At 40.2% G+C, this 20888-nt stretch overlaps 2 protein-coding genes across 9 annotated transcripts in view; one reads left to right on the forward strand and one right to left on the reverse strand.

The window, feature by feature from the left end:
* LOC124619712 overlaps positions 1 to 13399 on the reverse strand; it is an 81377-nt gene extending 67978 nt beyond the window's left edge. Inside the window, exon 1 of the mRNA XM_047146276.1 lies at positions 13216 to 13399. The gene's annotated coding sequence lies outside the window, so the exon portion shown is untranslated. The remainder of the gene's footprint in view (positions 1 to 13215) is intronic.
* LOC124619670 overlaps positions 13386 to 20888 on the forward strand; it is a 170083-nt gene continuing 162580 nt past the window's right edge. For 4 of the 8 annotated variants that reach the window (XR_006980108.1, XM_047146224.1, XM_047146233.1 and 1 more), the window contains exon 1: positions 13455 to 13658. The gene's annotated coding sequence lies outside the window, so the exon portion shown is untranslated. Of the gene's footprint in view, positions 13747 to 20888 lie in introns of all 8 variants that reach the window. The other 4 variants (XM_047146249.1, XM_047146258.1, XM_047146241.1 and 1 more) reach the window with 4 other exon arrangements.

Consider the following 20888-nt stretch of genomic DNA (forward strand, 5'->3'; position numbering starts at 1 on the left):
TGAAATTGCTAAAGTAATACAGGCACACAATCTTTAGTACTTACTAAAATTACATCATGCACTGGAGAATAATGAAAAAATTATGCCAAAAGGCGTCGTCAGTAATTAAAATATCATCTCCATTTGTACAACATGTGTAATGGGCACAGGATCAAAGCGAACAGTTTAACAATGTTACTTCGCCTATGAACTGTTGAGACACGAGTGTGAAGGCACTAAGGTAGATTGTTTCGCCGAGAGAGGGCACTTGCATGTGCCAGACTCGCGCATATTACAATTCATAAATACATACATAAGCGCATCAAAAATTATTAAAGGTTGTGTTAATCCAAACTTTGTCTTAATAAATAAAGCGTATCACGCCAATTAAAGACATTTACGTAAACTAGAAATATAGAACCAAATTTACCTGTGTCCTAGTGTCAAACGGATAAAGCTTGCGCTTGGAACATCTAACGAGAGAGGGCACTACTGTAATGCGCGAGAGTCTCGCGTAACGTAGGCAGTGAAATACATACTAGCGAAACAACCAAAATGTTCTAATAAAACGAAACTATCTGTCTGTATGAATAAAACATAGTAGTCATTTAACCACACATACACATTGAAATTCATAATTAACAAACATCACAATATGTAGATCCCAACAAGATAGGAAAAGCGCATTTCACCGGCATCAACAAGCAAGAAAATAACTCCTAGTCAGCCAGACTATATTACATTAAGGCAATGAGGGGTTTGAAACTGTCTAAAAAATTTTTGTTTCGAAGTTGCACCTGTTCATTAAGAACAAAACCATCTTTTAGAGACAGATGCTTGAAAATCTCTAATTCTTCGAGCAAGTCTAGTTTGTCACCTTTATCAGCTTCATGAAGCAGCTCTACGTCGTCCAGTTCTCTTGGCGTGTGCTGTAAGAGCCATAGATGTTCAGCAAAGGTGGAATTATATACGTTTTCCCCATTTTTACCTAACTTGTGTTCTTTATACCTAACTTTAATGGGTCTACCTGTCTGCCCTATGTAATAGTTTGGGCAGTCGTTACAAGTAATTTTGTATACACCGTTAGATGTTCCAAGCGCAAGCTTTATCCGTTTGACACTAGGACACAGGTAAATTTGGTTCTATATTTCTAGTTTACATAAATGTCTTTAATTGGCGTGATACGCTTTATTTATTAAGACAAAGTTTGGATTAACACAACCTTTAATAATTTTTGATGTGCTTATGTATGTATTTATGGATTGTAATATGCGCGAGTCTGGCACATGCAAGTGCCCTCTCTCGGCGAAACAATCTACCTTAGTGCCTTCACACTCGTGTCTCAACAGTTCATAGGCGAAGTAACATTGTTAAACTGTTCGCTTTGATCCTGTGCCCATTACACATGTTGTACAAATGGAGATGATATTTTAATTACTGACGACGCCTTTTGGCATAATTGTTTCATTATTCTCCAGTGCATGATGTAATTTTAGTAAGTACTAAAGATTGTGTGCCTGTATTACTTTAGCAATTTCACCGTTATTTAAGCTTCTGTTTCTCACTTTCGTTGATATGGCTTTTCTAATGAATGTGTCTTTCTATTCAGGAAGTTTACTTCTGATGAAGGTATATTTATATGTACCGAAACCTTGGTCAAGAATTTTAATAAAAAAATTCTATCCTGCAACTGTTTTTGGCTGCCATCCTTTATTGTGAAGCTGCATATAATTTAGATATGCATCACAAAGTATCTGCTTTTAAAAGTTCATTTCCTTACTCTTTGGAGTATCATAGATAAACAAATAAAGTGTAATGATTGACAGTATACTTCAACAGACTGTCACAAATCAGTCCATGCATGGTACCAGTATGTTAGAAAAAGCTGAGAGTGAAAATGTGATTTTTCATGGGTTCATGTCTCAGGTTTTATTGATCCAAGACGGTTAAATTTTTTGGATAAGCCCTCGGCCGAATGACCAATTGTATACTTACAAGAACTGGCATACTGTAGCTATCCTACAAAACAGGGTCAAAATTTAAACATTACACACTTCTTCCAGCCTAGGCAAATTGAGCCAATCAGTTGGTTATTTTGCATTCATGTGGTCTAGGTTGGACCTTTGTTTTCATCATCAGTCTTCTGACTGGTTTGTTTTGTTTTGTTTTAGAGCGCAAAAACAACTAGGGTCATATGCGCTCATGTCAGAAATGTAGAACACTAAGATAAAGAGAGGAGTTACAAATGACCTACACGTTAAACAGCAATATCACAAATTGAGTCCACCTTGATGCAAAACACCTTGTTATTCATTTATTTCTTTATTATCCCAAACTAGTTTCGGCAACAAATATCTCCATCATAAGTGTTTTTTTTTAAATCCAAAACATGCAGAAAATGGTATGGTTGTACAAACACAGTAAAACCCTCATTGTATTACATTTTCAGAAATCGTCTTTTGAAATATAGTTTTAATATAATAGAGGGAAACATTCCACGAGGGAAAAATATATCTAAAAACAAAGATGATGTGACTTACCAAACAAAAGCACTGGCAGGTCGATAGACACACAAACAAACACAAACATACACACAAAATTCAAGCTTTCGCAACAAACTGTTGCCTCATCAGGAAAGAGGGAAGGAGAGGGAAAGATGAAAGGATGTGGGTTTTAAGGGAGAGGGGAAGGAGTCATTCCAATCCCGGGAGGGGAAAGACTTACCTTAGGGGGAAAAAAGGACGGGTATACATTCGCACACACACGATGTGTGTGGATGGATATGTGTGTGTGTGTGCGCGAGTGTATACCAGTCCTTTTTTCCCCCTAAGGTAAGTCTTTCCGCTCCCGGGATTGGAATGACTCCTTACCCTCTCCCTTAAAACCCACTTCCTTTCGTCTTCCCCTCTCCTTCCCTCTTTCCTGATGAGGCAACAGTTTGTTGCGAAAGCTTGAATTTTGTGTGTATGTTTGTGTTTGTTTGTGTGTCTATCGACCTGCCAGCGCTTTCGTTTGGTAAGTCACATCATCTTTGTTTTTAGAAATATAGTTTTATATTGATACTTTCATACTACCTTATTTATGGTATGCTACAGCATGTTTTAAGCAATTATTGGCGCAGTTTGTGCCATATTTTCTGTGCTCTTATTTTTTTTCTGTTTCTGTGTTTTTACTTAATGAACATCATGTCATCTGCAACCATGTGAGTTGCTGTTAGTAAACAAATACTCAAAGGTGAACATATGTCAGCAGTATATACTTGGAGTTGTGGTAGTGTTGTGGAAACCAGTTATTTTGGTGTTTATTTAGTTGTTGCTTAGCTATATGTGTACTCACGTTCGTTGGACGGTGTGTGGCTGCGTTTTTCACAGAAAAAGCAAATTTTTGCACTTTGTTTCTGATTCAGAATATTACGCCATCTTGCTGTTTGCATGTGTCGCGAGAGGCGCTATCACAAGTTGCGAGAAGGCTACGAAAAACTGTAGCGTGAATTACGACAACTTCTGTTCATTATTTATGTCTGTGTGTGATGGGGAAGTTGATCTTTTGCATGTGTGTGCTTTCTGTTCTATGTCCTTGGTCAGTTCTCTCAGAGCGGTAAAGAGTGTGTTGTTGCAGGGTGTTGAGTTTTCATTTATTACATTTTTCCCTTCGACTATAGCCTTTTGTATGTGGTAATTTTCTTCTATTGTTAGTTGTCGGTATAGACTGTTGCTGTTTCTCAGACTGCGTAGATCATTTTCGATATTAGTGGGGTTATGGTTTTTGTTCATTAGATGTTCTGCAAAAGTTGAATGTGTGTTGTCACTTCTTATGTCTGAGGTTTTTCTGACTGGTCTTAGTCTTTTCTGAACTATATTGTTTATTCTGAATGTTATTGGGATCCCTTGCTTTTTTAAGATGTTTCCTATTCTATGTGATATTTTGTTATTGTATGTTAGTGTGTACCATCTCTCTTTTTTCTCAAGTGGTGTGGTCTGCTGTGTTGTCTGTGTGTGCTGCATGTTTCAGTTTTACCTCGTTGTTGAGTTTGTTTATGATGTCTGTTTTGTAGTCGTTTTCAAGAGCAATTTGTTTGATTATGTTTAGTTCCTGTGTGTAGTTTCCTGATTTAAGAGGTGTTCTGTTTATCCTTTGGAGCATGTGTGTGAAACTGGCATATTTATGGACTGTCGGGTGGTTGGATGAGCTGTGGATAACAGTGCTTGTGGATGTGGGTTTTCTGTAGATGGAGAATTCATGTTGGTGGTTATTTCTTGTGATTGTAAGATCCAAGAAATTTAGTTTCTTGTTGTTTTCCATTTGCATTGTGAAGTGGATTTGTGGGTGTACTGTGTTGATGTTACTATGGAGCTCTTCCATCCTGCTATGTGTTTCACCTACAAGACAGATTATGTCATCCACATATCGGTACCAGTAGATTATTTTGTACCCTCCTTGTTCTACAATGTTATTGAATATTGTGTTCTCTATATTGTCCAAGAAAATGTTGGGTAAGTTTCCACTGATGTGGGACCCCATGGGAAGCCCCGCTTGCTGCAAGTAGAAGTAGTTGTTGAAAGTGAAGTAGTTTTGTTCTGTGAGTAGCCTAAGGATGGATGAGATTTCATTTGTATGTGCATCTGGGAATGTCTTGCATTTTAGTTGTTCTATAATGTTTATAGTTTCTTCTGTGGGTATGTTTGTGTACATGGATGTTATGTCAAAAGATACATTCCTAATTTTCTCTATCATGTCTCCTGTGTTTTTGATGCTTCTGTTGTTTGTGTATGTCTTCTGTAGGAATGTGTGCATGTGTCTCCCTAGTAAGAAAGATGGGGCTTTTCTGAAGTCAACCACTGGCCTGACTGGGATGAGGGGTTTGTTGACCTTTGGTAGGCTTGTTAAGAGTGGAGCTTTAGGGTTCTTTTGTGTCATTCTTTTTGTCTGGTTCTGTGTCAAGGTGTGTGTGATGTTTTTAAAGAGAGTCTTTACATTTCTTTGGTATCTTTGTGTTGGGTCACTGGTTAGCTGGCTTATTTTATTCTCTGCCAGAAATTTTTCTGTTTTCTCAATGTATTCTGCCTCTTTCATTAAGACTAGAGCATTCCCTTTGTCTGCCTTGGTGATGAGAGCATTGTGTTGTTTTAGTTTTCTGTGTATACTGTTTATGGTTTTCTAATCAGATGTTTTTTATATGTGTTTATGGATGGTTTGTTCTTTCTGATGATTTGTTTTATTTCCTCTGTCACTAGTTCTCTTGTTAGGCCTGGGTTGAAATCTTGAGTGTTAGTTTTTTCATGTTGTCCTATGATGTATTCAGTCTCAATAAATGAAGACACAAGACTCTGCAACAACACACTCTTAACCGCTCTGAGAGAGCTGACCAAGGACATAGAACAGAAAGCACAGACACGCAAAAGAAGAACTTCCCCGTCACACACAGAGACATAAATAATGAGCAGAAGTCGTCATAATTTGCGCTACAGTTTTTCATAGCCTTTCTCGCCACTTGCGATACGCCTCTCACGACGCGTGCGAACAGCAAGATAGCGTAATATTCTGGATCAGAAACAAAGTGTAAAACGTTTTGTTTTTCTGTGTAAAAAGCAGCCACACACCATCCAACCAACGTGAGTACACGAATAGCTAAGCAATAGCTAAATACACACCAAAATAACTGGTTTCCACAACACTACCACAACCACAAGTATTTGTTTACTAACAGCCGCTCACATGGTTGCAGATGACATGATGTTCACTAAGTAAAAAGACAGCAACAGAAAAAAAAAAAATTAAGAGCACAGAAAATATGTCACAAACAGTGCCAATAATTGCTTAAAACATGCTATAGCATACAATAAATAAGGTAGTATGAAAGTATCAATATAAAACTATATTTCAAAAGACGATTTGTAAAAATGTAATAATGTATTACTGTGAAACTTCGTGGCAGATTAAAACTGTGTGCCCGACCGAGACTCGAACTCGGGACCTTTGCCTTTCGCGGGCAAGTGCTCTACCAACTGAACTACCCAAGCATGACTAACAACCCATCCTCGCAGGACTAAAAATTAAATGGCTTTGCCATGTTGCTGTGATGGATAAAAAGTAAAATGTGGTCACAGCCGGCGCGTCATTCGCTAGAATGGCCCAAAACTTAGACATTAAACACAAATGAGAATGTAAGTGGTTAAAAAAAAAAGGGCATTCCGTCAGGATATGGCGGACTGTCTAGAGCTGATCACAAAGTAGTGCAAATGGGGATGGCTAAAAAGACAGTGCTCAATGCGCAACCTAGCTAAAATGATCTCCTGATGGCAAGAGAGAAGATTGTCTATGTCGCTGGTAGAGATTTAATAACCCGGAGCTTGTTCACATCAAGTGAGGACTAGTGGTGATACCAAAGTGACACCACCTGCTGACAGACAGCAACAGAGAGATCATCAGAGGGAATGGAAGAACAAGCAGGCAGAGGTACGAGGACTGCAGCCTTGGCAGCAGCATCAGTAGCTGCGTTTCCTGTCAGACCGACATGACCAGGAACCCACATAAACATCACAGAGGCTTCATCGGGGGTGAGCAAGTGATAGCTTTCCTGTACCCGTTGCACTACGGGATGGACAGTGTACAGCACACAAAGGCTTTGAACGGCAGTGAGAGAGTCGGAGCAGGTAACGCAATTGAAAAGCCTATGTCACCGGATGCACTGCATGGCCTGATACAGGGTGAAGAGCTCTGCTGCAAATACTGAGCAGTGTTCTGGAAGCTGATACTGAAAAACGTTGGTGCCAATGCCGCAGGCACACCTGCCTTCACAGACAGTCCAAGAGCCATCAGTGTGCACGATGATCCTATCGCGAAGTTCCATGCAAAGGTCATGAAACTTATAGTGATATGAGGCTGGAGTAGTGTCCTTAGAAAGCGAATGAAGACTGAGGTGAACATGGGCCACCTCACGAAGCAAGTGGTGAAGGGGCCACACCCACCGGCGAAGTGGCAGGTAGCGTGAAGTTATTCTGCCAGTGCAAGAGTTGAAAGCGAATTCCAGGAAGTAACAGGGAAGATGGACGCATCCCATACTGGCAATCAAAGGAGTCATCGAAGAAAGAGGCATAAGATGGGTGGCCATGCGTGGCAGACATACAACATGCATATCTGCTGAGGAGAAAGTCACGGAAATAGGACAATGGTAGTTCGGCAGCTTTTGCATACGGATTCTCAACTGGGCTAGTTTAAAAGGCCCCAGTGGCCAAACGGACGCCATGATGGTAAATAGTTTTAGACAGCATAAGAGGGACGGGCATGCAGATATGTAAATGAAACACCCGCAGTCCAGTTTCTAACGTATAAGGGACCATTACAAACAGAGGATGGTGGTATGATTGCTCCTCAGGAAGTCCTGCTGAGGATACGTAGAGTACTAAGGGACCGCATATAGCAGGCTGCCATTCCAGGAATTTCATAGTTTCAAGGAACAGAAGAGCAACAGGACCAAGATGTAAGGATGGTGGAAGAATCCACTTGTGCTGCCAGAAATTCAACAAAAGGTTTTTTCAGTGGAAAAACGAAAGCCTTCTTGATGCTCCATGAGTGAAGATGATCAAGACATTGCTGAAGACGCCACTCAATGAGAGGCGTCCATGGAGAACTGCAACATACTGCAAAATCATCAACGAAAAGGGAGCCGGAGATGCCTGGCAGGATACAGGCCATTATAAGGTAATGACAGTAGCAAACAAGACAATGCTCAGGATGGAACCCTGAGACACATTGTTCTCTTGGATAAACATGTCGGACAAGGTAGAACCCACATGTACCCTGAAAATTCTCTCTCTTAAAGATTCCTGAAGGAAATGGGGCTTGCGGCCTTGGAAGCCACAGATGTAGAGAGTACAGAGAATAACAGTTCTCCAGCAGGTGTCATAGGCTTTCTCCAAATTGAAAACCATGGCCACAACCTGGGATTTCCACAGAAAACCATTCACGACATGAGCGTATAAAGTGACAAGATAGTCAACTGTAGAATGGCGAGCTCAAAATCCCCACTGTGCTGGCTAGTAAACTGAGAGACTCAAGACACCATACCAGCCGAGCATGAATCATACATTCCATCACCTTGCAATCACAGCTGGTGAGAGAAATGGGGTGGTAGCTAGAAGGAAGGTGTTTGTCCTTACCGGACTTAGATACGGGTATGACAGTTGCTTCACGCCAGTGTCTGGGAAACATGCCTTCTGCCCAGATGCGGTTGTACGTGTGAAGTAGAAAGTGCTTGTCCACAAGAAAAGGTGTTGCAACATCTGAATGTGAATTTTGTCTGGTCCTGGGGCGGAGGATTGGGATGAAGTGAGAGAATGATTGAGCTTCCTCATAGTAAAGATGGCATTGTAGCACGCAAGATTCTCAGAAGAGAAGGGTATTGCCCAAGCCAGCTCCACTTGTTTCTGATGGAGAAAGGCAGGTGGTAGTGAGAAGAGCTCGAAATATCCACAAAACGGCGACCCAAGGTGTTGGAGGTAGCAATAGGGTCCACTATAACATCGTCTGCTAGTGTCAGACCGGAAATTGGGGAATGGATCTTGATCCCAGAGAGCCATCGCAGGTTGGCCCACATGACAGACGAGGGAGTGGAACTATTGAAAGAACTAGTAAACGAAATCCAGCTGGCTTTTTTGCTACCCCAAAGAATGTGATAACTCTGTGCATGCAACTGTTTATAATGAATGCTGTTTGCCATGTAGGATGACAGTTAAAAACGCTGAGAGCATGTCTCCGCGCATGAGTTGTGCCATGGCATGCCTCAGTCCACCAAGGAACCAAGACACAGCTTGGTAAGGAGGAAGTGCAAGCAATGGAATGTTCTGCAGAGATGAGGATAATGTTTGTAAGATATTCTACTTGGTCATCACAACTGGGGAAATGTTGTTTGTCGAAGCTCGCGGGGGAGGAGTAGAGCCTATAGTTGGACCTTAATAAGCTGCCATTTGGATGTGTACATAGGTGGGGTAGGAGTCAGCAAATGGATACACATTGGATACAGTCGCTCTGATGTGTGTCAGAGGGAATGGACCACTCTAGACAATGGGCAAGCTGGGCAGTGTAGATGGTTAGGTCTAAATGGGAACAGGTGTGCGTGGAGTCTGAAAGGAATGTGGGTGCTCCTGTGTTAAGACAGAGGAGGCTAAGTTGACTGAGGTCAGTCAAAAGGGCACTTCACAGAACAACAAAGGGGATGGTGTGAATTAAAGTCACCGAATAACAGAAAGGGGTGAGGTAGCTGCCCTTTATCTGGCAGAAGTCTGCCCTGGTGACACTGGATGTCAGAGGGCTGTAAACAGTACAAAGAAGCAAAGTGAGGAAGGGAAATGCAGACTGCAGCAGCTTGAAGCTGGGTAGTCAGGGAGATGATTTGACTATGAACGTCATCCTGGATGAGCAGCACGACTCCTCCACAAGATGGAATGCCAACCTCAGGAGGAAGATCAAAGTGGACCGGGAAGAAATGCGAGAGCTCAAAGTGGTTGTGAGGATGCAATTTTGTTTCCTGGAGGCAGAGAACAAGAGGACACTGTGATTCTAAGAGCAGCCGTAAATTCTCTTTCTTTGATCGAAGGCCACAAACGTTCCATTGAAGGATAGCCATAATGAGGAAAGGGGAGGAGGGAAAAAATGAAGGGGTGTCACCTCAGCAGCTGCCGAGTGCCAGCCTTCAAAGACTCACTGGTGCAGGATGCAGATACTGTGGATTGTGCTCCATGACATCTACAGAGGTGTCTGCATTCTACTTTTGTTGGTCTTTGAAATCCAATCAGAAAAACGGGCAGCAGGATGCACTGGTGACACGGAGGTCAGCCAGGCTAGAGTATCATGTGGTGACACTGTCAAAGAACTTCTCCGATTTGGTGAAGGAGATGACTGGTTGCCTTTGTTTGATTTCTTGGAGCCTTTCCAATTGGCAAAGGAAGACTGAGATGTTTATTGGATGGAGGGATGTAAGAAGTTTTCATAGGAGTATTCCTTCTGTCCTTTCCGACCTGGCAGTTGCGCAGCAGGTGACTTCGCCCTGTGAGGCAAAAGTTTGGTGGCTTGTCGCACAGCTGCAGGAGGAGACAGGGATGCTACCGTGCCACTGGGTGATTTTACAACCGCGGTGCTGAATTTGAGGTTGTGTGGCTGTGTGCCCAAGTCCTTCGTGGAGTGAGGTGTTGGAAGAACAGTACTATAAGTGCCGGATGGTAGAACACAGTGTTTCTAACTAGACATCAACTTGCGAATGAGCAGGTAAGGCACTTTTTCGTTCACATGGATCTCTTGGATGACCCACTCATCAAGATACACGGGACAATCTCGGGAGGAGGCGGTATGGTCACCACTGCAATTATACAGTGAGGAGGAGGAGGAGGTAGACAATTGCTCTTGTCAGCATCCCTATCACTGGTTACACATTTGTCTGTTGTCGACAAGACATTTGAGTGTAGTTGAAATGATGACAGTGGTTAACAGCGCATCAGACTTGGAATGTATAGTCAAACTAGGATAACTTCATAGCTTGCTTTGATGGAAGCACCACTCTATCAAAAGTGAGCAAAAGAGTACAAGTGGGCACTAAGGAGGCATCTACCTTTTTCATCACCCAATGCACTGCACTGATACCCTGATCAGAGAAGTACATCTGGATTGTTGTACTCAGTCAGACTGTTGAGTAGTCTTGTGTAAATAACACCACAAGAAGAATTCAGCATTTGATGGGCTGTGGAGGAGCGAAGCTGCAAGCAGTTGTTGTACTTGAGAATCAGAAGAATCTCCAACAAAAAGTGCCACCGTGTACACAAGAACAGGATTTCACAGGGCCTGCAACTGCATCAACACCTTTCTGAATACAATACCGATTTGCCTTAGGAGAAGACTCTCAGTCTTCAGGACATGAAACCATGAGGAACCATGGTCCAGCTGGGAGGGTTTTTGAATCTATGGCCTCATTCCGTTTAGGTTTACCAGACACTGACTGGATGATTGGCTCATTGCAAGAAAATCCCCTGATTGCCAGAATATCTGAAGGTGCACTCCTTCCAACTGACAGCCCTCCCTCAGAAGGTGGCACACATGCCTTAGGTCATTGTTCACACCTCCTGAACACCTGACAGATGGAGCAATTGGCACTTTGGGAATGTAGCAGCTCAGGCAATCGCCCCTCCCCGGGCCTGGCCTGTGCCGGGAATTACTTGTTACCCGGACACCTATTATGCATCAGATGCATGGGCTGGCCTTCCGGAGTGCACAGGGAGGAAGAAGAAAAAGAGAAACTTCAAATGTCGAAGCGGAGGAAGGATAGGAGAAGGGGAACTTAAATGTGATTAGCAGAGTACCCATGTAGATGGATAAAAAAAGGGAACGAAAAACAGTGGAGAGACTGTTCTTGTGTCGGCTACTGAAAATGCGAAACACATTCCCAAGAACATCCCAGATATGTTTGCCAAGGGAAAGGGGGGGGGGGGATATAGCAAGAGGACACACATGCAGCATGGAAGGGAAAAGATGCTGCAAGGCCAGGGACCTGTGGTAGCCAGGCATGAACACTTCAAAGAGGGGCGAGCCCCCTGGGGGACAGAATTGGAGTAAATGCACTCCAAACAATATCTTGCTTCTTACTTGAAGAAGTATGCACTGGATCATTATGAAGACACTCATACTATTATCTTTCTCAATGGGCCACAACTGATCGAACAAAAATGATTAAGAGTACTTTGTTCACAATTTTACTGATGCTTTATAAAACAAGATCCAAAAACTACTTATCTATGTACAAATAAAAAAATAAATTAATAAAATCATAAATCATAAAGTGCTCATCTTGTGCACTGTTTATCTTATGTAATATATTTTAGTAGTAATTTCTGAAGACTTTTAACACACTGTGACCAGTGTTCACAAAATTCAGGAAACAAATGATAATTTGTTACAGGGAAAAATTCCTGCATTTAGATGTGGTACAGTATTTCAGTGATGGTTGTGTTGGACAAAATAAAAATAAATTCAACTTTATGAACCTACACATTCATGACGACGAATTTAAGTTTGAAGCTGGTCCTTATTTGTCATAAGTTATGGGGAAAAAAAACAATGTGTCAGTGTAAGTGGGACTGTAAAGACCGTTAGACAAACCTAACAACAACGACAACAACAAATGTATTTTGATTTCCATAAAACATTTAAAAAGTCAACTCTCACCTTGCCAGCAACAGCACAGTATGTTTATCTAGTTAAATTCTTTAAAAACCGTTCAAAGGTGTTCAAATGCTCCATGGTATGAGAAATTTCCTTAACTTCAAACCGCTTGATTTTACCCATAGCACTGCAGCAATGAGGATCAGTTCTGATAAGAAACCTTGTTTGACATTCAACTTGCGCAACAGTTGCCAATGTTTTGTGACACTTTAAAAAGACCTACACTCTGATTGATACTGTCTGTATGAACGATTAAAACAAGTGCATGCTGTAGATCAACACACTAACTGAAAAGTTCTGCTGCTTGGAGAAATGAATGAACATCACAGCAAGGACAGTACTGAGGTTGGAGATATTGTGTTGCCAAACTATACTCAACAAGATGTTGCAACTGACATATCTTGAGGGTTGTTAGCATGTCACTATGAAAAATGAAAAGTTAGTGTACATCTGTTTGATTGGTTGTAATATGAATTACATCCTTTTTATTAATTCAGCTAATTTGCTAGAGCTAGGAAACTAATAGAAGAAGACGTGGAACGACTTTTGTACCACGAAGGCCTAACTTATGTGACAATTACACACTTATACTAGGCATGTATCAATTAATGGTCTGTGGGGTATTCGCAGAAAACAGAAAGATTGCTCACGTACAATCTAGTTAACGCAATGTTATTTGTTAGACAACATGAAGTCGTGAGATAGGCACACTTTCTCGTGGTCTTTCATCTGAGAGATTTCTGGGCAATAACAGGTGCTTGTCTTGGTATGGGCTACGTTTCATGAGCGACCTCGATGGCAATGCACAGAGATTTCCTCTCAACAGTACTGGGCTCTGGCGAAACTAACATAAGGCTGTAGCTACGACTATAAAATAAATTAAATAACATTTCATATATACAACTTACGGTATGTCATTTACATGTATGGTATTTATTGCGTTAAAATGGCCAAATAACATGAAAAGCTAGAACTGTTTAGCAGTCCATTACTCAACGACAGCTTGCTGCACGACATATGACTACATACCTGAGCATTATTCTAATACTCAGCTCCATTAAACATTCAAGATTTCTTTCTCCAGTTGGGCTGCTCCTATGAATCACTTCAGCACCCCAGTGTCACCTCATTTTTTTCACAGATGCAACATTACTCACAACATTACTCATTTAAGTTCTTTGCTAGTACTGAAAGCATCAAAATGCAACCACAGTTGATACAACTAAACCGATGAGGTAGGTCGCTGGCCAAACAGTAACCTGCCACAGAACACCATTTGTTTTTGTTATTCTTTGGTGTGCGTAGAGAGATCTAACTGCCGCGAAATGCAAATGTGAGTTTAGGAAACTGTAACATCCAATTAATGAGGGTTAAAGCTCGTAAGTTTCGTATGGACTGTGTAAACTCGAATTGAAATCAAAATGATACGCAGCCCATGAATAAATGGTAATCCGTGGTTTTTGTTTAAACAGGTAACGAAGTTTTTGTATTGTTTTCTTATCGCAGAAGCAGACAATCGGAAAGAAATAGTATCAAAAAATCACACATGCAGGAAGAAGCGTAAGGTTAAGCACGAGTACTAAAATAAAGGCACTCGTCTTTAAGACTGAAAATACCGTTGTTAATAATTTTGAGACTGACAGCTTTGCATTCATGTTGATAACTGCGACAGGAGAAAAAATGCATAAGTGAAAATGCGACCAGTCGATCACTGTATGATCTTTATAATAATGAACTTATAATTGGGTATTTATATCGACTTCCAATCTCACCCAGAAGATATAGCCATTGACGATGTATGCATTCTCCGTCTACATACAAAGGCCTACTCCGCATACCGCTGTGAAATGCATGGCAGAAGACACTGCCATTGTACCATTTATTAGGGCTTCTTCCCGTCCCAATCACTTAAGGAGCGCAGGAAGAATGATTGTTTAAATGTTTGTGCTTGTTGTAATTAATCTTGCCCTCACAATCCTTATGTGAGCCATACGTATGAGGTTGTAGCATATTCCTCGATTTATAATTTACAGACTGTTCTTGAAACGTTGGAAGTAGGCGTTGTTGCAATAGTTTGCATCTATCTTCAAGTATCTGCCAGTTCCGTTTCTTCAGCATTTCTTGTGACAGTCTCTCATGGGTCAAACAGACCTGTGACCATTCGTGCTGTCCTCCTCTGTATACGTTCAGTATACAAACTGTTATGTTGAAGCTGATATCCTTTAACTCACGAGGTGACTTTTCTGTAATGTGTACTATGAGGTGGAGTCTCTGGGATGCCAATGTGTACACAGAGATTAAAAATGCAACTCGTTTGAAATTTTTAATTTATGTTGTCTAACTTTCATTTTTACAGTTATTTAATTGATAAGTAAATATTTCTTGTTGCGTTTATTGTACTGAATAAAACCTGCAGTGTTTTACTTTTTGCTACACAAAATCACCAATTTTTGTGTGGTTTTTTTAAATAGTACACACAAATGAACTGTTCGAGAACTGAATTTTACGTTCTGAAAAAGTGTAGTTACTCTGTAGCAAGTAAATTTTCACATAAAACTAAATTCCAAGGTTTAAACTTGCATATAAAAATTGCACTTGATAGGTACAGAAAGAAAATCACAAAATTCATATTTGATACTGGAAAGCACATTTTTCTTTGTCACCACTTAAAACACATTTGATTTTAATTAACTCTTTATGTATTTTATTACGGAAACTGAGAGATCTGCATCACAATTGTCCTGAAGTTTTTCCTTTGAGTGATCCTGCTCTTTGCTAACAGAAGTAGTAGTAGTGGTAGTAGTAGTAGTTTATTCATCCAGAGACAATTTACATTGCATGGATTTCGTCACAAAAATACATAGTATATATATATATATACACACATATAGGGTGAACAATACTATACAAAATACAGATGTGCATAGCAGACTACGTAACATCAGACCACATTGAAATAGCATGTACAACTTTGATTATTTACATTGACGTATGAGAAAGACTTTTTACATGGAATACACAGTTGATATTTAGATATAACACATACAATTCTAGCACTTTTGTACATATTATTTATTTAGGTCATAGCAACAGTCAGATAAAAATTACTATTGGCACAGAGTACATAAATATAGTTGTTTAGTATGGAGCTATTCCAGGTATTCTTTTACACTATAATAGCAGTTGGTCATTAAAAATTTGAATACTGCTTCTTTAAATGAAGACAATTTTTTTATTTCTTTTATCTTTACCGGTAGTTTGTTTGTTTCTGCGCCAAAGCCTTGTTAACTCTTTTCATATGAATGTCATTGCACTTTCTTGTGTTGTAAGTATGTAGATCAGAGTTGGATTGGAAATTGTTAATATTTCGTTTTATGTTAATTACGCTTTTCTGTATATAGAGGCACGGTAGGGGTAGAATATTCAGCTGTTTAAATAATTGCTTTGAAGGAGTTAGCCTTGAACTGTTGGTAATTATTCTAACAGCTTGTTTTTGTAGAGTGAAGATGGTTTTGAGATTTTTCTTGCTATGACCCCAGAAGATGAGGCCATAGGTAATAGCAGAATGTGTATAAGCAAAGTAAACATCTCTGCTACATTCCTTACTACATACAAAGCTAATAACGCGTAAAGCAAAGCAAGCAGAGCTTAACTTATGTGAGAGATACAGGATATGGGATTTCCAGTCTAAATTTTCATCTATATGTACACCTAAGAATTTTGTGGTAGCAACTCTCACAATTTCTTTATTTTGTATTCTGAGATCTAGATCAGAGTGTGACTTTGCTTTCCTGTAATGGATATAATTAGTTTTAGAGATATTTATGGTTAGTTTGTTCACTTCAAACCAATTTTGCAAATATTCTATAACTCTGGTTGCAGATGTTGGCAATACCCGGTTTATGTCAGTTACTACAATGTTTGTGTCATCCGCAAACAGGGTTATATGAGTACCATTTACTGGAATCTTGATATCATTTATGTAAAGAAGAAATAGGAGAGGTTCTAGAACACTCCCCTGCAGTACCCCTATTGGCACAGTCTGAATATCCGATCTGTAAACAATACTTTGGTTTTTACTGTTTGTTGTTGCAATTTCTACTACCCGTTTCCTATTATGGAGGTATGACTGAAACCACTTTTTAGCTACTCCTCGTATACTGACATATTCTAATTTGTCTAGCAGGATATCATGTTGGACAGTATGATTACTGGTTGTTGTAAAACTGTCATCGTTTTCACACATTTCTTGATCTATATTATTGATATCTTCTGCGATTCACTGACTAACAGTTTCATGAAACTTAGGATTTTTAAAACTGTCATGTTCCTGTGAACTCATTTTGTGCTATACTGAAGAAAACAGGTACGTAGTTCACGAGGCACAGTCTAAGAGAGCCAGGTAAATGTCAATAAAATGTTTCAACAACAAACAAAGTAGGCAATAATGCAACCAGCGACAAAACATTTTAGGGTTGGTGGTTTAAATTGGGTATGAAGGGTATAGAAGTATTCTTCCAGGCCTGATCTTAGAGACTGAATTCAAAAAAATTTTGTTCAGTCTGAGAGATCACACCTTGTGAGTTAAGGTATGTCGGTCATCGTGAGGTTGTTGCAGTAACAATGATTACCAAAGTATTAAAAGGTATTAACACAGGTACAAAGATTTGCATGTCCAGTAATCTAGAGAAGGAACAGCATTGTTATATCACAAGGAGGAACTTGAAAAACTTCTCTCTGTATATGAGCTTGTGGAGGAACTATCACTCAGTTTTAGAAGAATAGTTGACCAAGCACTGGACAGGTACATTCATGGAGGGGCCCTTCTTTGATGCATGTAGTCTGTAAATAAACTTTCAAAGACACAGTTACTACTGCACAATATGTATAAAATGAAGTGTAGGGCTATAAGTAGAGAGATGGCAAATGTAACATGTTTGACTGTTAAGTGGGCAATTTGCGATATCTTCAGTGGCTATCATAGTATACTGCAGCAGAAAGTTTTAAAATTTTATTTTTGAGGAGCCCCACAGCCTCACTGTGTTTTGAGAATGAAAACATGGCCCAAGCAGGCTGTATTCTTTTTGTTATCCGTGTGTCTGGTCGATTTCAACCATCTCATGGTGGTTTCTAAAGTGTAGATAGTAAAAAGAATACAGCCTACTTGACCATATTTTCATTCTCAAAATGTTACAGTAATATCTTTCACAATACTCAAAGAAATTCTGGTCATATGGTAAGGCTGCCAATGGAACTAAAGTTTGTGTTTAAGCACTTGTGGATGACGTATGAACAAGATTGAATGTAACAAAGCACAGGCAGAAATGTTGCACTCTTTTCAAATGTTTCTTTACAAAGGAGGAGCCATGAGTGCTGCTCGAGTTCAGTTCTTGTCTCACTGCAAAGGTGAATGATACAGGTATTAGTACAAGTGGCACTGAAAAACAGGTAAAACTTGTTTTTCATTTTTTTAAATAAAAAAAAGCCAACTCCAGGGCCTGACAAAATATCTATTAGATTCTATACTGAATCTGTTTGAGGTAGTTCCTCTTTTAACCATAAAAAAAAAAAAAATAAAAAAAAAAAATAAATAAATAAATAAATAAATATCCAACAATAGAAAACCCAGCATGGAATAATGACAATATTATGAAAATGACAGATTGCTACTCACTATGTAGAGGAGACATTGAGTTACAGACAGGCACAACAGAAAAACTGCTATACATTTGAGCTTTTGGCCACAATGCCTTAATTTGCAGTAGCCCCCCCCCCCCTCCCCCCCCCCCCCCCCCCCACACACACACACAAAACAGTCTCTGGTCACAGAGGCCGAACTGTGTTTGGCAACTGCGCCTTATTGTGGGGAAAGCAGTCTGTTGGTCATACTGGCCTGCAGTAAAGATTGCAGAAGTGATCCTCCAAACTACCCTTCTATGCCCCTGACTGGGCTTAAATGCAACAGCGCGTATCTTGAAAAGAATAACACTAGTACTTACTAACAGAAATTTGGTCATATGGAAAACCAAATGAAATTTGTGACTGAATTGAGGATTTCTTGGTTAAAAGAATGAGGTGTGTTATCTTGGATAGAGAGATATCAACAGATGTAGAAATAATGTTGTGCATGGCCAAAGATAGAGCACAGTGACCCTTGCTATTCACATTATATGGTGATTGTTCAACAAAGACTGAGACTAATTTTCAAACATGTTGAAAAGGCCATTGCACTACCATCTAGCAGGTGCTTCGTGTACTGATAAGTATCCTCCACTGTTACCAGGTGCCACCACTGCCTGCCCTCATCTGTTCTCCAGCAGTAGCATCGTGAATATGGTTGTAACGTGAGCCGCCTCTAAATTATACCATGGCAGACAGTTCTGCATTCTCCTGAAGGGTGCTTCAGAAATGCAGAAATGCTTCAAGATCTTCATAGAGTTTATGGTCTTGTGGTGCATGTTACCAGCGGCATTAAACTTCCACAGATAGGAAGGCCCCCCCCCCCCCCCCCCCCCTCCATGAACCATGGACCTCACCGTTGGTGGGGAGGCTTGCATGCCTCAGCGATACAGATGGTCTTGAAACACTAACCAAAACGGCCTTTCTGTGCTTGTACTACGAACAGCTGAAAGCAAGGGGAAACTACAGCCGTAATTTTTCTTGGCGGCATGCAGCTCTACTGTATGGTTAAATGATAATGGCGTCCTCTTGGGTAAAATATTCCGGAGGTAAAATAATCCCCAATTCGGATCTCCGGATGGGGACTACTCAAGAGGACGTCGTTATCAGGAGAAAGAAAACTGGCGTTCTACAGATCGGAGCGTGGAATGTCAGATACCTTAATCGAGCAGGTAGGCTAGAAAATTTAAAAAGGGAAATGAATAGGTTAAAGTTAGATATCGTGGGAATTAGTGAAGTTCGGTGGCAGGAGGAACAAGACTTCTGGTCAGGTGAATACAGGGTTATAAATACAAAATCAAATAGGGTTAATGCAGGAGTAGGTTTAATAATGAATAAAAAATTAGGAATGTGGGTAAGTAGCTACTACAAACAGCATAGTGAACACATTATTGTGGCCAAGATAGACACAAAGCCCACGCCTACTACAGTAGTACAAGTTTATATGCCCAACTAACTCTGCAGATGATGAAGAAATTGATGAAATGTATGAGGAGATAAAAGAAATTATTCAGGTAGTGAAGGGAGTCGAAAATTTAATAGTTGTGGGTGACTGGAATTTGAGAGTAGGAAAAGGGAGAGAAGGAAACATAGTAGGTGAATATGGATTGGGGGTAAGAAATGAAAGAGGAAGCTGTCTGGTAGAATTTTGCACAGAGCATAGCTTAATCATAGTTAACACTTGGTTCAAGAATTATAAAAGAAGGTAGTATACATGGAAGAATCCTTGAGATACTAGAAGGTATCAGATAGATAAGAAGTGCAATAGTATCGAAGGAAATTGACGGAGATCCGAAATGTGAAATAATTTGGGTGAAGGTCATGGTTAAAGTAGGCTCAGACATGGTAATTGGATGTCTCTATAGGCCCCCTGGCTCAGCAGCTGCTGTGGCTGAGCACCTGAAGGATAATTTGGAAAATATTTCGGTTAGATTTCCCCACCATGTTTTATTTCTGGGTGGAGATTTTAATTTGCCGGATATAGACTGGGAGACTCAAACGTTCATAACGAGTGGCAGGGACAAAGAATCCAGTGAACTTTTTTTTAAGTGCTTTATCTGAAAACTACCTTGAGCAGTTAAACAGAGAACCGTGGCGATAACATGTTAGACTTTCTGGTGACAAACAGACCCGAACTATTTGAAACAGTTAACGCAGAACAGGGAATCAGTGATCATAAAGCGGTTACTGCATCGATGATTTCAACCGTATATAGAAATATTAAAAAAGGTAGGAAGATTTTTCTGTTTAGCAAAAGGGACAAAAAGCAGATTGCAGAGTACCTGACGGCTCAATACAAAAGTTTTGTCTCAAGTACAGATAGTGTTGAGGATCAGTGGGCAAAGTTCAAAACCATCGTACAATATGCGTTAGATGAGTATGTGCCAAGCAAGATCGTAAGAGATGGAAAAGAGCCACCTTGGTACAATAACCGAGTTAGCAAACTGCTGCGGAAGCAAAGGGAACTTCACAGCAAACATAAACATAGCCAAAGCCTTGCAGACAAACAAAAATTACGCGAAGTGAAATGAATGATGAGGGCTATGCGAGAGGCGTTCAATGTATTCGAAAGTAAAGTTCTTTGTACTGACTTGGCAGAAAACCCTAAGAAATTTTGGTCTTATGTCAAAGCGGTAGGTGGATCAAAGCAAAATATCCAGACACTCTGTGACCAAAATGGTACTGAAACAGAGGATGACAGACTAAAGGCCGAAATATTAAATGTCTTTTTCCAAAACTGTTTCACAGAGGAAGACTGCACTGTAGTTCCTTCTCTAGATTGTTGTACAGATGACAAAATGGTAGATATCAAAATAGATGACAGAGGGATAGAAAAACAATTAAAATCGCTCAAAAGAGGAAATTCCGCTGGACCTGATGGGGCACCAGTTCGATTTTACAGAGAGTACGCGAAGGAACTTGCCCCCTTCTTGCAGCGGTGTACCGTAGGTCTCTAGAAGAGCGTAGTGTTCCAAGGGATTGGAAAAGGGCACAGGTCATCCCCGTTTTCAAGAAGGGACGTC

This window comes from Schistocerca americana, chromosome 1, assembly GCF_021461395.2.
Source record: "Schistocerca americana isolate TAMUIC-IGC-003095 chromosome 1, iqSchAmer2.1, whole genome shotgun sequence".
In the NCBI taxonomy this organism is placed as follows: Eukaryota; Metazoa; Arthropoda; class Insecta; order Orthoptera; family Acrididae; genus Schistocerca; species Schistocerca americana.